We start from the raw sequence: 14,643 nt of genomic DNA on the forward strand, positions 1-14,643 counted from the left end.
ACTCACTATATTCAACACTTATCAGACATAGAAAAGTTTTCGTATTACTTGGTGCTCACAAATAACGCCGCGAGTACTAGTTTAGGATATTACAAAATTAAAGATTTTGACGAAACCCAAAATCTGAAAAGAGGGCACAAATTCATGTAAAAAGAGAAACCTAATTTATGAATGGTATTAGAGTGTGTACTAGGGCTATTTTTGGTAGTTAAATAGGGTGTACTTAGTTAATTTTACATTTTATTAAAATATTAGGGTTAACTTAGATTATAGGGTGTACTCAGTTAATTTTAGGGCTCGTTTAGCAGCACTTTCTTTTTATTATGTAAACTACAGTAAACCCCCAACCTATATGGTCATTTACAAGTTCATACTCGATTTTAGGGACATTTACGAGTATATACTCAACGTCACGGAAAACCTACATATTGCCCGCTCCGTTAGCGAGACCGTCAAGAAATCTGTTATCTGCCTACGTGGTGTCTAGCTGGATGATTTTTTAAGGGCATTTTCGGCATCTCATGTCCCTGGTTTTCGCACCCAAAACAACACATGGCTTTTCTAATTCGAAAAAAAAAACAAAAAACAAAAAACAAAAAAAAAACAAAAAAAACCCCAAATCAAGCTCCATATCTAAGCCCTCACTCATATCTAAGCCCCAAATCGACAGAAGTGATTGCCCATGTTCCAAATCGAAGAAGACGATGTCGACAAGATCGATGATGTCGGCAAATCGAAGATGAGAAGTGGGCCAGCCCATTTGTTACTGCGGCAATCAATGTCATTTGACGACGTCCTAGACTGACAACAACCCTAGGAGAAGATTTTGGGGCGGCGTCAATTATGGGGTAAGAAGAGGTTATGCATTCTTTGAATGGTATGATCTATAGGTATGCGAAAGGTCCAAGATTGTGATATGTGGACTATTGAAACGATTACGTAAGGAAAAAGAGGAAAATTGAAAATTGAAAAAAGAGGTTGGACCTACCTTGAAAGCACAAAGATTTCTACGAGCAAGTGTTCTGGGTTCTTGAATTTTTTTGATTGTGTTGTTGGGAATGCTAGTACTTAAATGGAGAGACTCTGGATCTTCCAAGAATGTGAAATTAGCACTTACATTTTATGGTCTAGAACTTAGAAGACTTGGGTGATGTTTTTTGTGGCCATTTGTGAGACATTTTGGAAAATCAAAGTGCTGTATGTGTATGAAAGATCTGTTTCTTGTAATTTCCCATGTCAAGTTGTATGAAAGATGTTTATGTATGTGTATGAAAGGTCTGTTTCTTGGAATACAATAAAGCAGCTACCAAAAGTAAACTTATTAAGCCACATCACAAAACCAAAAGTTGTACTAGTTCAAAATAAAATGGAATTTTCATAAACTAAGAACTAAGAAGTAAGAGCCTATGTTATCTGTCTCTTGGATGCTCTTAATCCTATTCCAGCAGTTTTAGCTGCATTTGGCTGGGAAGCATTTAGTGCAGCCTTCTTTGCAGCAGCAGCATCCTTTGCCCTTGCATATGCAAGCTTTCTCCTAACTCTTGTAACTGCTTTTGCTTCATCCTACAGAGAAAAAACACTTTCAGCTTCAAACAATAAAACAATAAAATAGCTTTTCCATTTTAAGGAAGAAACAACACAACATTTCATCAATAGGCTAGCAATAAAAATAGGCACTCACAGCAACAACTGCAGGGTCTTGGTTAAGTATTTTTCTTGGTCTTCCTTTACCCCTTGATAGGGGTTTTTCCTTTTGAGGTAGATTCTGATGGTGAGTAGTTTTGTTATGGCCAGTTGAGCTACAAATACTACACCTCATTTGCATTCCTTGTCTTTCCAACCATTTTTTCCCAGTCTTATCTGTTCTCTCTTCAGCTCCTTTTATCCTCACCTTTCTAAGTCTTCCAGGTTGTCTAGTGTAGGTTGGTGGCTTTATTACTGTATAGTTGGTCTTCTCCCATAGCTATGATCCATTAATTGGCATAATGAGATTGTTATAGAGGGCCATGTAACCGTCTTTACTGTAGTATGAATGCACATAATCCTCCACAGCTTTACCTCCTTTGTAATGTATGGCAGCAATTCCATGAGCACAAAGAATGCCTGACAAGTCCCACTTTCTGCAAGAATAAGTGTGATTATCCAAATCCACCACATATTGGTCACCTCTTCCTGCATCTACTTGATATTTAGGACCACCAGACCACTGCATAGTACAATTACATGCTTCTAACTTTTTCTGTTGGACATGGTAAAAAATGTTCTTGCATATTTGATGAGGCTAACTGCTCATCTTGTCCCTCCTCCACTGGATCCTTCTCATCAACAAGCACTTGATCATCTCTAGCATTGTGATAATTGGCTTGTCCCTTGCTGTCTTGATACTATTGTTGAAGCTTTCACACAAGTTATTCTACAGCATATCACACTTAATATGTGTTTTGAAATGAGACTTAGTCCATTGTGTTGGTGGCTTCTCAGCAAGCCACTCCCATGCATTGTTATCTAAGGTCCTCATTACTTCCATTTGAAGTTATCCCAAAGGTGCCTCACACAGAATCTTGTCTCAACATTAGGCACAATGTCTTCAAATGCACCAGGCAATCTTTTTTGCTTGTCAGATATAAAGGCTCATCCATGGGAATTAACAATGTCCACATCCTTGGCCAACAGATCAATGAACCATGTCCATGACTCCTTTGTTTCCATCTCAACCACAACATATGCTAGCACCCAAGTCTCATTATTGGGATCGATCCCAACTGCTGTAAGCAATTGTCCACCATATACCCCTTTTAAATGGTAGGCATCTAACCCAATAAAAGGCCTACAATTCATCTTAAACCCTCTCTTTAATGGTTCTAAACAAATGTACAAACGCTTGAAAACAGTTTCACCATCAATAAACTCACATTGCATCTTTGTTGTGGAGCCAGGGTTTTTGTCTTCCAGCTCATGGCAATAATCCCAGAGCATGGCATATTGCTCAGCAACTAATCCTTCAATCATTCGAATCGCCTCTGCCTTTGCCCTGTAAGCTTTCATCCTAGATATACCTACCTTATACACTAAAACAAACACAAAAATGATTAAAAGCACAAGTTTAACTCAAAAACATAACGAAATCATAAGCTATAAGGGTATAAAATAATATGTAATTATTCACTGATCATGGAGGCCAAGAACTTATCAACGAACTCCACCATCTCTTCGTAGCGCTCGGCTTGCTTTGCGAACTTCACCATCTACACATTCTCTCTGCATGGCTAGGGCGTGGTTGTGACCATTGTTGGTAAGCTTGATTTTCACGAAGAGAGAGAAGAGAGACAGAGATACAAAGAGATGAGAGGGAGTGTGTAGAGGCTGAGATGAGATCTGAGATAGAGGTCATCATTAGGGCCGCAACTTCATGGGCTGTTGGGGGCCTACCCGGCCCATCTAAAAAAAGGCCCGACTTGGCCCGTTACGGTTCATGGGCTGACCCAGCCAGTTGTTCAATGGGCTGGGCTTGGGCTTATGTGTTTAAAGCCCAACCCAGCCCTTTTAAGCTTATGAAAGCTCGGCCCACAAACACAAGCCCAGTACCTTATGTTTTTATTTTCTTGTTAGAGTGTTGTGCTGCAAAACCAAGCCTCAAAAGCCAATACCTCTTTATTTTTATTTATTTTTTGTCTTTTCCAATCAATATAAAGGGGGTTGCATCTCTGTAGATTATAACCTAGCCGCATCATTCTCTACAAAAAGAAAGAAGTTCTTCTCCTTTTTCTTTTTATTGTTCAAATTTCCTAATTCCAGTGAGGAAAAGCCCCATAATTCCTCTATCTTTGTAGATCTCTATTCGTTGATCAAAGGTAATGTCCTCATCTCTTTATTTTTTATTTTTTGTGCCAACTTCAATCTCTCACTGTGATTTGTGATGGTTTACAGTTTTCTAATTCTGTTTAGATTAATCATTTGGGATTGTTTCCAGATATTTGCAGATTTGAGCATATTTCATATAAACAAATAATTTCAATTTGCAAGTTTCAATTTTTATGGAAACCCGTGACAGATTGGAATGGAAGGTTTGATTTTTTCATGCTTACTATTTTTACTTGTCATGGAACTAATTGTTTGCATTAGTGATATTACGAAATTTCACTTATTAGCATTAGTTATGTTATCCTGTCATTTGATTTATTCTGCCATATTTTATTTTTATATGTGATTGACCAGAGCATTAAGCAAATGATGAAGATGATTAAAGATGATTCTTTGCCAAAAATTGTTGGGCATTATAGTTAGAAGAAACAAGAGTTGTTTGAGGATCACTCGACAGAGTTTATTGGACTTGTATTGTCTTTTGGTCAGAATGACTTGCACTTTTGTGGTTGTACTGCATAAGCACAAATTGATGGAAAAAAGATTCACAAACTGATCACATAGAAAAAAATGGAGACATGAACATAGAAACATAGGGTAAAATAGAGCTCTGAAAGTAGACATTAAGATAGAAATATAGAAGAAGAAAAAAAAATAGAATCAAGCCCGGCCTGGTGGGCTCCAAAAAGCTCAGGCCCATGGAATGGCCCCGGGCTTTAAATTTTCTATAAAAGCCCAGCCCTGTCTGGCCCATCATTTTCTCTTTCCTAATTAAAGCCCAACCTAACTGGGCCCAAGTGCATAAAAATAGGTCGGGCTAGCCCATTGGTAAGGCCTAATCTAAGATATGATCCAAGTTTTTAAACAAAAAAAGTACAATTGTCTTTTCAGTGATTGATGTAAGTTGAGCCAACAAATATGGGCCTCTTCTTCGGGCAAATCCAAAACAAAATTTGAATTCTATTTTCCAAAACCCAAACAGAAATACTCTAGGTATTCCTCATTATTAAGGATTCTTATCACTAATACCTAATTTTTCTTATATAAGGGATTCCTTAACCAAACTAGAGACATTAGTAATACAATAAAGATATTTAACCTAAGAAGATTTAGTGGATTCTTAAAACAAAATTTGTCTTCAAAGTGTACTTTTTATTTTAATTTCTTATATGTTAAATTTAGAGCTAATAATTAATTTTTATTTAAAATATGCCTTCAAAGTTTACTATTCATGCCTCAATTTACAAAATGTTTTTGGACGAAGGAATGATAAAGAATTTGATTTAAAAGTTTGTTACAAAGATATAATATTGACAAATAATTTCGTTCAGCACTTGGATTCTATGGAACTTCAAAATCATATAAATATAATTGTTTGAATAAACAAGCTAAGCACATTCACTTGAGAGCTTCAACTTTCAAAAGACCATCATAATTTTAAAAAATAAGTGGCATAAATTTGATTAGCTAAATTACAAAAAGAAAATAAGGGTTCTAATGTTCCTTCATACAAGTTACAACTTGCAAGAATATTTTGGGCCTACTTTCATTCATACTATTTTGTTCTGTAAAAAGAAAAACATTAACCAAATTTGGGTTCAAAGCACAAGCAAAAAAAAAAAAAAGAAGGCCAACTAGAACAAAATACAATACCAGATAATTAAACCACAACAAATCAAACCAAGAGACTGTTTATCATGAATAACAAAAAGATGATGTTCGACAAAAAAAGAAAAAGAAAGGCGAGAATAGTTTTGTGATTGTTTGGTCATGAAGAAACATCATTTCCTCTTAAGTACACACCAAGAGTGAAATTGGTCAAGAACCAAAGAGGTATACCTTGCATTGTGACCATCTTTCTACGTAAGTTTTGACTAACCCACTATCTACATATTTGCATAGTTGTGTTGTGAGTACTTCTCATTACTTTTTATTTAACATGGTTTATTTTATTGTTTATGTACACTTGCAAAAATCTATTTATTCCAATATTAATCTTAATTTACAAAATATTTTTGGACAAAGTAATGATATAGAACTTAATTTCAAGGCGTAGGAGAGAGGCATACTCTACATTGGATAGGTGCAAGTAGAACAAAATACAGTACCAGATAATTAAACCACAACAAATATATCAAACTAAGAGGAAGTTAATTATCATGAATAACAAAAAGATGATGAGTGCACTATATTGGCAAAGTAAAAGGCATAGGAGAAAGCCGTATCTACATTGGATAAGTGCATGAATATTTTTGTGATTGTTTGGTCATGAAGCAACATCCTTTCCTCTTAAATACATCAAGAGTGAAACCAAAGAGATATAAGCATGGCTGTACTTGCATTATGATCATCTTTCTCTACGTAAGTTTTGACCAACCCACTATACAAAATCCTAGTGTTAGCACATGCACCACTTCCTTTTTCACTCTATATAAACTCCTCTATATTAATTCTTCCCCTTGCATTGCATTACTCTTCACTCTTCACTCTCACTTTTGAGAGTTCAATATTTATATACATTTTCTTGAAATACAGCCACTTAAATAGCTATTAAACTCCACTTGAACAAATCACATAGCCCCCATTTACAGACCAAGAGCCCAAAATAACTCTTTGTTCTCCAAGAGTCTTGAAGAAGAGATAGACCAGAGAAAAAGAAAGATTTGTGAATATGGAAGGAGGTCTAGGCTGAGAAAGAAGTAGCAATTGGAGAATTTGTTGGCTAAGAGGGCTCGGCTGATGGAGGTGAAGTATCGGATCATCACCAACATAAACATCAACCACCAGAGTTGCATGAGCATTGAGGCAAAGAACTCTATTCTTAAAGCTGAGTTGGATGAGCTTACAAATATACTGCAGCCTCTCACTGCAAGTAATAGGGTTATGGCTGGAAATTATAGCATTGATGGCTTCTTCATAGATATATAAAGATAGATGTTATAGTGTGTATCTCCTTCCACCACTTATCTCATAAGTAGCCATGATTTTCCTTTTGTATATAATATGATAAGTAGCTTGTGATAAGCATTAAGAACAGAGGCTATTGTATCAGCTTCCCCTATATATACCGATGTAATTCTCATTATGAAATATAGAAAATCCATATTTCTTCGATACAATATGAGATATGATATAAGATCCTCACTTATACACATCAAGAACCAACTTAATAGCTTACAAACATACTATATGACATATGATCTTTCCTTTCAAGTTCCATAGTTTAGTTGCGATTAATATTCTGCAACATATTAAATTATGTTAATGTTTTTGTACAAGAACTAATTATGAAGATTTATAAAGTTTCTCACTGGCTATTAGTTCATAATAGTGTTCATTCATGTGAATAAATGTTATTTTTACTGTCATAATTCAGGAATCTCCAGTTAAGCACTACCTTTTCCAATTCATTGTATTTGTGGTTTCTTCATCTTCAATTTTTATTGACATTTTCTTTTAGTTCTAAAGCTATGTACGTAATCCATGGTACTAGGTGCATGAATGGACTCCTAAAAATAGTAATCATGTCCAGTACACTACACATATTTGACAAGGATACTAATGTTGTTTGTATCTTGGACTGATTTTTTTACGTATATATCATAATACACATATATATCTCACCATGTTCATTTTGTTACTTTTAAAAAAAAATAAAAAATGTGATGCATAACTCCATTACTATTATTAAAGTAGGGATCATCATTTGGCCCACGGACTTTTAAGCCCATCGAGAAAAAACCTAGCTCAGCCCGTTGTGGGCTATGGGTCAACCCAACCCATCAAAGAGTGGGCTAAGCTCGGGCTAAGGGGTGTAAAGCCTGACTTGGCCCATAAAAGCCCGGGCTGCATAATGTATAATTAATAGTGGGTGGACTTACAATGGTAGCAATTTAGTGAACAAGCCCATCATCCTATTGAAATTATTAATTGACTCTCCAAGTCTCCAACTACTCCACTGCAACAAGGATGCAAGATGCAACACAAGATGAGCAATGCGTTGAATAATTAATGAACATTAGAGCGTCAAGACTAGTTCGGATGACATCTAGTGGAGAAGTTGACAGTGAATCTGAAAATGAGACAATTGAAAGTTGAATTGTTATGTAACAATATAATCTTTTTGTTGAGGTTGTGGTTGACGGTGAATCTGAGACAATTCGAAATTGAGTTGTGTAAGAAATTGGGCCTTATCAAATCAAATCCTACTGTCTATTTATTTTTGACCAAAAAAAAAAATTTATTTATTTATTTATATTGTTAGCCCATTTCGGTCCATTCCATTTTGGCCTACTTGGCCTGGCCCGACGAGGCCCATGAAAGCCTAGCCCTATGGGATGCGCTTGGGCTTTGATTTTGTAGAAAAAGCCCAGCTCAGCTCTGCCTGTATATTTTCTTTAGTCTAATAAAGTCCCACCCGACCTAGCCCAATGACGATCCCTATATTAAAGGACCAAATGCAATGTTTTACCCTTCAACTATACACAAAACTACAAAATATTATATATATTAGCTTTTAAAAGAGAAAAAAAATTAATTTTCAATTTCTTATATATATACAGAGGGTGCTTCAGTCGAGAGATTCCTCAAATAAGCTTGTTTACCTATATATAATAAACTTATTTAAGGGACACTTGTATTGCACGTCCATTATGTATTGTAGTTTAATAATATGAACAATTGTTTTTTATTCTTTAAAAAATCATCTCTATCGAAAATTAGTCCACATTGAAAGACATAAAACATTTAACAATTTGATTAAATGGAAGTATTAGTATTTTTTTGAAACACTATGTTAATAAATTTATTTTATCACAAACTACATGTCTACCTTTTTCTTTTAGGATGATCAATGAATATGACTTGGAAAAAAAAATAGATATGAAAATTATTGTATATATAGGAGTAGTTAAGCACTAATCATTTATTATGTTAATAAACTGATCATTCCTTAGGTCTCATTGAAGGTGCCTTATTGTTAAAATTGAAAATGTAGGGACGGACATGTCGTACGGGTACAACTCCAGGCTACCAAATTGAAATTAACCCAAAAATCATTGATGCGAAAGTTCACTCAAATTTAAAAGTGTTTTCTCATCTAACTGTCATTTAATAAATAAACAAACAAATAATTTTGAAAATTAATGAAATATTCATGATAATAATCAAGCGGCTAAACAATTTCTAATTTGGTGAATTTTTTGAAGAATGATCACTATATTAGAACCTAAAAATTAATGGTCTGAATCATCAAATTACATTATGGAGTTGGTCCATACAAATGGTTAGTGTCGTATGGGCATATTGACTAGTTAGCGTTTAAGCGTTACTAAACATGCACACATGTATATAGTGTGTACATTCACCCATATATCAAATATGGCTTTTTATGGAACAAATTGGTAATCACATAGATTTATTTATAATTATTGTGTTACATGTATACTACTTTTATGGCAAACTATACTATATCATATATAAATAGAAGCAACATAATTGTGATACATATCTATGTTCTAATAATTAATTGAATCCTTTTTCAAATTAAACATGTTTATGTTATAAATGCATGGGTTGGTGGATGACCACCATACCTCTTGGTATTCTACCGTTGGATTTTATGTAACCTATGCACTAAGTATTTGTAATTAGTGCTTGTAACCTATAGGTATATTGTAAATGATGGTATTCAATATCCTATCTTGTAAGCCTATAAATAGGTGGTTCTACCAAAGATTAATAGAAGAATAAACATGATGAAACTTTATCTTTAGCATATCACTTCTCTCTACATTTCTCCCTCTAGTTTTATAACACGTTATCAGCACGACATTGCTCTTGGTATGTTTTCTTTCTTTGAATTTTCTTTCTTCTTATATGAGCTAGAGTCATCACATGGTATAGAGTTTCTTTGTACTCACCATCAGACTTCATCATGCTCGTTTAAGGAAAAAATTCTTATTCTTATTACACATGAATATAATGCCATATATTTTTTTATTTGTTTGTTTATTTAATTTTAAGTATGATCTTAATTATTATGATGAGTTTGTATTATACAAAAGATTAGGGCCCGAAGTTCCTCGATCCTCATCATATAACTAGATTAGGACCTAGAGTTCTTTTGATTGAATCATAACCTGAAGTTCTTTGATTCCAAATAATTGAGGGCGTGAAGTTTCGCGAATTTAAAGAGCACATAAGGACATGAAACTCCTCGATTTTGTATTAATCAAAATCAGAATTCCATGAGGCCTACATATGTCAAAAACCCAAACCAGAAGTTTCGAGTGCATATACATGGATTTGAGTATGAAGTTCAAAGCACAACTATTAATTCAATTTATTTATATCTACGTATTCGAACTTGAAGTTTCAAATATATATTGATATGAACCTGAAGTTCATAGTTTTTGTGGATCTTAATACTATATATGAACTTGAAGTTCATTACTTATTTGTGCCTATATGAACCTGAATTGGTTGGAAACCCAATTCTTAAACCTGTAGTTTTATCTACATATTGAATACACATTAATATTGGATTATCTTGGAATTTAATAGTCTTTAATTTATTTAATTTATTCCTCATTTATACCACTTTACTCTTTTTATTTTATTTATGTTGGTTTATTAGTTAATTTCGTTTTACGATGATAATGTTTTGTATTACAGCCCCAATATTGACAGTCAGAGGTGTCTATTGGAGAAACTTCCTACTTTCTTTTGTGGGTAGGAAATTTATGATGTCATGAACCAAAAGTTCATGAGGCCCCAATATTACACAACTATTAAAGTAGTTGAAGTTTATGATGTCATGAACCAAAAGTTCATGAGGCCCCAATATTACACAACTATTAAAGTAGTTGAAGATTATAATATCATGAACCAGAAGTTCATTGACCGGATAACTTTTATGTTGTGGTATGATTATCTTGGCAATCCATATTCCACAATGATACATAAGAGTTTTATAAATTTGTAAGGACATTGTTTAAAGACTCAAAATATTGTCTTGTCCAACAAATATCATTACAAAGAATGCTCATCATTTAAAGACTCAAAATATTGTCTTGTCCAACAAATATCATTACAAAGAATCCTCACAAATAAAAGTTGTCATGAGATCATCAAAGTCAAAAATTGACTTTGAGCCCTCTTTCCTTAAATAATTCAAGGGGATATTTGTGAGCTTATATAACATTTAATTATGGATCACTTCACCAGTTTTATTAATTGTGCCTACTAAAATGGTCACATATTTGTCTCTTGTCAAGACGTTTACGAGCACAACTCCCACATTATCCAATCCAGTCAATTTGACTTGATAATGATGATGAGTTTATTTTCCTAAATTTTGAGACAATTTTCCCGCCATTAGGGGGAGAAATGGCAGTTCCTGAAGAACGTCGTGAAATAGTGTTGAATCAATCCGCTTTTGTCTCATCAAGATAATGCATATAAAAGTTGTACATATGCTAACATGGATTGATATTCTCATATCACAATCCATTAACATGGTGACTATATATATAATGCATGCCTGAAGCATGACAGAAATATATGTTCTAAAGACTTAACTCCTCATAAGTGGAGATTATTTGAAAAATTCAAGCCCTATAAAAAATAACGCTCTATAGGAGGTTATGATCCACATATTCTAAATAATTCATTGTAAAAGAGATGTTTGTCTAACAAATGACAACATAAGCCCCTGAATAGGCATTGGTACCCCAAAGCAATGAGATGCTTATAAATTATGCATGCGCATGCACATGAGAATTGTGGGATCACAAATTGATGATACATTTGGTTTATTAGTAGCTACTACAATCATCAAGGGCTATGATTATATTAAATCACGTTTCATGAATGTCGACAAGTTAAGTGATTGGCCAAAAATGGAAATAGGCAATTCCATTTATCACTAAATATGAAGTGTGGGATATTGAACCTATAGCTCAAACACCGAATTACAAATTCTAAGTATGAAGGTTATGAATTGGTGCTTATGAAGTGAAATAAGATCACTAATATGACATAAGGTTTCCTGGGAGAGACATGGTTTTAGTCTCCCATCTCATCATAGATGCATCCATATTTCTATAAGTGCAGTTGTTACTTTAACGTGAAACTTATAGCATATGTTAAATGCATATTTATTAAGACTATATGGTACATGGAAATCCTCAAAGCTCATGAAATATTTGAGATATATCGGATGAAGCAACCTCTTGAAGGATATAAAGTACCAAAATATTCTTAATTAAGAGTTATCACTAAAAGTTTGAGTATTTTGAATTCAAATTTGATATTATTGTAACATATTCTAACTATTAAATTTGTTGTTGATGCTCCTAAATATTTCAATCATTTGAAAAGTGAAAAACATGTCGAATAGTGTGATAGACGATCATGTATGAAGACAATGTTACTTGTATTGCTCAAATCAGAGAAGGGGAGATATTAATCAGGGGGAGATATCAATCAGGGGGAGCATCCCAATTCTACTACATGTAGGACATATGCGCGTTGTACTCTTTTTCCCTTCGACTAGGGTTTTGTCCCACTGGGTTTTTCCTAGCAAGGTTTTAACGAGGCAACATAAGCGCATCCAACACCATATCAATGATCCAGAAGAAAGTTTCACTCTTTTTCCCTTCACTTCGGTTTTGTCCCACTGGGTTTTCCAAGCAAGGTTTTTAATGAGGGAACTATGTCATTGTATGGTGGACATCCAAGGGGGAGTGTTGTAAATGCATGGGTTGGTGGATGACCACCATACCTCTTAGTATTCTACCGTTGGATTTTATGTAACCTATGCACTAAGTATTTGTAATTAGTGCTTGTAACCTATAGGTATATTGTAAATGATGGTATTCAATATCCTATCTTGTAAGCCTATAAATAGGTGGTTCTACCAAAGATTAAGACAAGAATAAACATGATGAAACTTTATCTTTAGCATATCACTTCTCTCTACATTTTCCCTCTAGTTTTATAACAGTTTACTCAATCTTTTATACTCTTTTGTTTTTTTCTCTTTTTCTCCAAATGAACTTTGGAAATTTCGAACATCATATTTTGGCATATAATTGTTTCAATTAGGTAGAATTTCTAGTCAATGGATATTATGAGGAAAATTTGAATACATTACTGACATAAGTATTATCTAAATAAATTTCTCATTTAAGATTCCGAAGTGGACTCATTAACACTTCTAAATCTACAACAGAAAAAATACTTTTGTATATGGGCTAGCACAATGTTGGAACTCTATTTCGGAAAATAAGGTCTTTACTTCATGCCAAAGCTGTATCAGTACAACAGGTCTAGAGCTTCACAAGCATTACCCTCTATACGAGGAGCTATCATTTGGATTGAATGATGCATTTTAAAATACTGAGATGTAGATTTCATTGGTAAAGGTGACACATATAATGGGTTTTACTTGATAAATATTGATTTCAATGATCATCCCATGCTGAAAAGACTTCGTCAACTATTCACTAGATTAAGTTCTAAAACTATTCATGGACCGTTATTTGCTCGGGGAAACAACAAGTATTAGATAAGAAATACCTTTATTGACTGTATTAGTAACCATTTTAACGTAAATTGTAAAAAGTGTCTTGATGTTGCAATAAGCGAACTTCTAGATCATAGTTATAGAATGAGAGGCAGACGTACTATTTATAATAGTTGTTGCATTAGATTTGAATTGTACCACTATTATTAGATACCATTTGTGTAATAATCCAAAACAAAATATCCTAAAATTAGTATTAATTTATTCTAGGAGAAAGACGATTTTGCCCTTGCATTATTTAATTGGGAAAAAGTTGACTTTTTGATCGAGAAGGAATTTGGCAATTTCGCTTACGTCGTTCCGTAGAGCACGACGAAACGAGTCCGTAGACACGGAGTAGACTCGAATCGGAGTTGTAACGAAGAAAATACGGTCAAAATATCGTGAAGGGCAAAACGGTAATTTGGAAAAAGTAAGATTTTTATCCCTTTTCTTCTCTCTCTCTCTCCTCAGTTCTCTCTCCTCTCTCTCTCTCCTCCCGCGTGCGAGACCGCCCGTGCCCTCCTCCCTTCCAGCCAATTCCGCCGCCACCACAGGGCACGCCGATCGACGGCATTGGTACCGTCGGCTTCGTCTCGCCGCCGCCGTCCTTTCCCGACCGGTCTCAGCCCCTGCACCGACCGGAGCTCGCCGGAATCAGGCGAAAACCAACCGGTTTTCACCCGAATTTCAGACCCTCCATTCTTCTTCGTTTCTCAACCAAATCGTTCGAGTAAGGTATGAATTCTCACCTATTTTTCGTGCTCTAGCTAATGGTTGGATGGGTTTTGATCGATTTTAGCTGTGGAACACTCAATTTTCGAATTGAAAATCGACCGAACTTCGGCCCCCGTGATCGGCCATTTTCGGCCACTTTTTGGGGTGTGTCCAAACAAAAGTGACTCCAAATGGGGTGTTTACCTAGGATAGGAGTTTGGTGTCTCGGTTTTGAGTTTTTCCGGCGAGCAGTTATCGCTTTGGACACCCAAACTGCCGACATGTGTGGCGGCGCGTGGGTCATGGTAGTGAAGTGACTCTGTGTAGTTTTGCGATCCTCGTGTTGTCACAAGCGCGTAGGATTTCGCGGATCTCAATTTGGAGTCCGTTTGAGCCCCGAACGAATTTTCCATATTGCGCGATTCCTGGGTGCAGTATCGTCAAGCCGTTGGATCGCACTCAACTTTGGATATGTCATTCTACATGATTTCAGGGTC

The sequence above is a fragment of the Prunus dulcis genome, chromosome 8 (genome assembly GCF_902201215.1).
Source record: "Prunus dulcis chromosome 8, ALMONDv2, whole genome shotgun sequence".
Classification (NCBI taxonomy): domain Eukaryota; kingdom Viridiplantae; phylum Streptophyta; class Magnoliopsida; order Rosales; family Rosaceae; genus Prunus; species Prunus dulcis.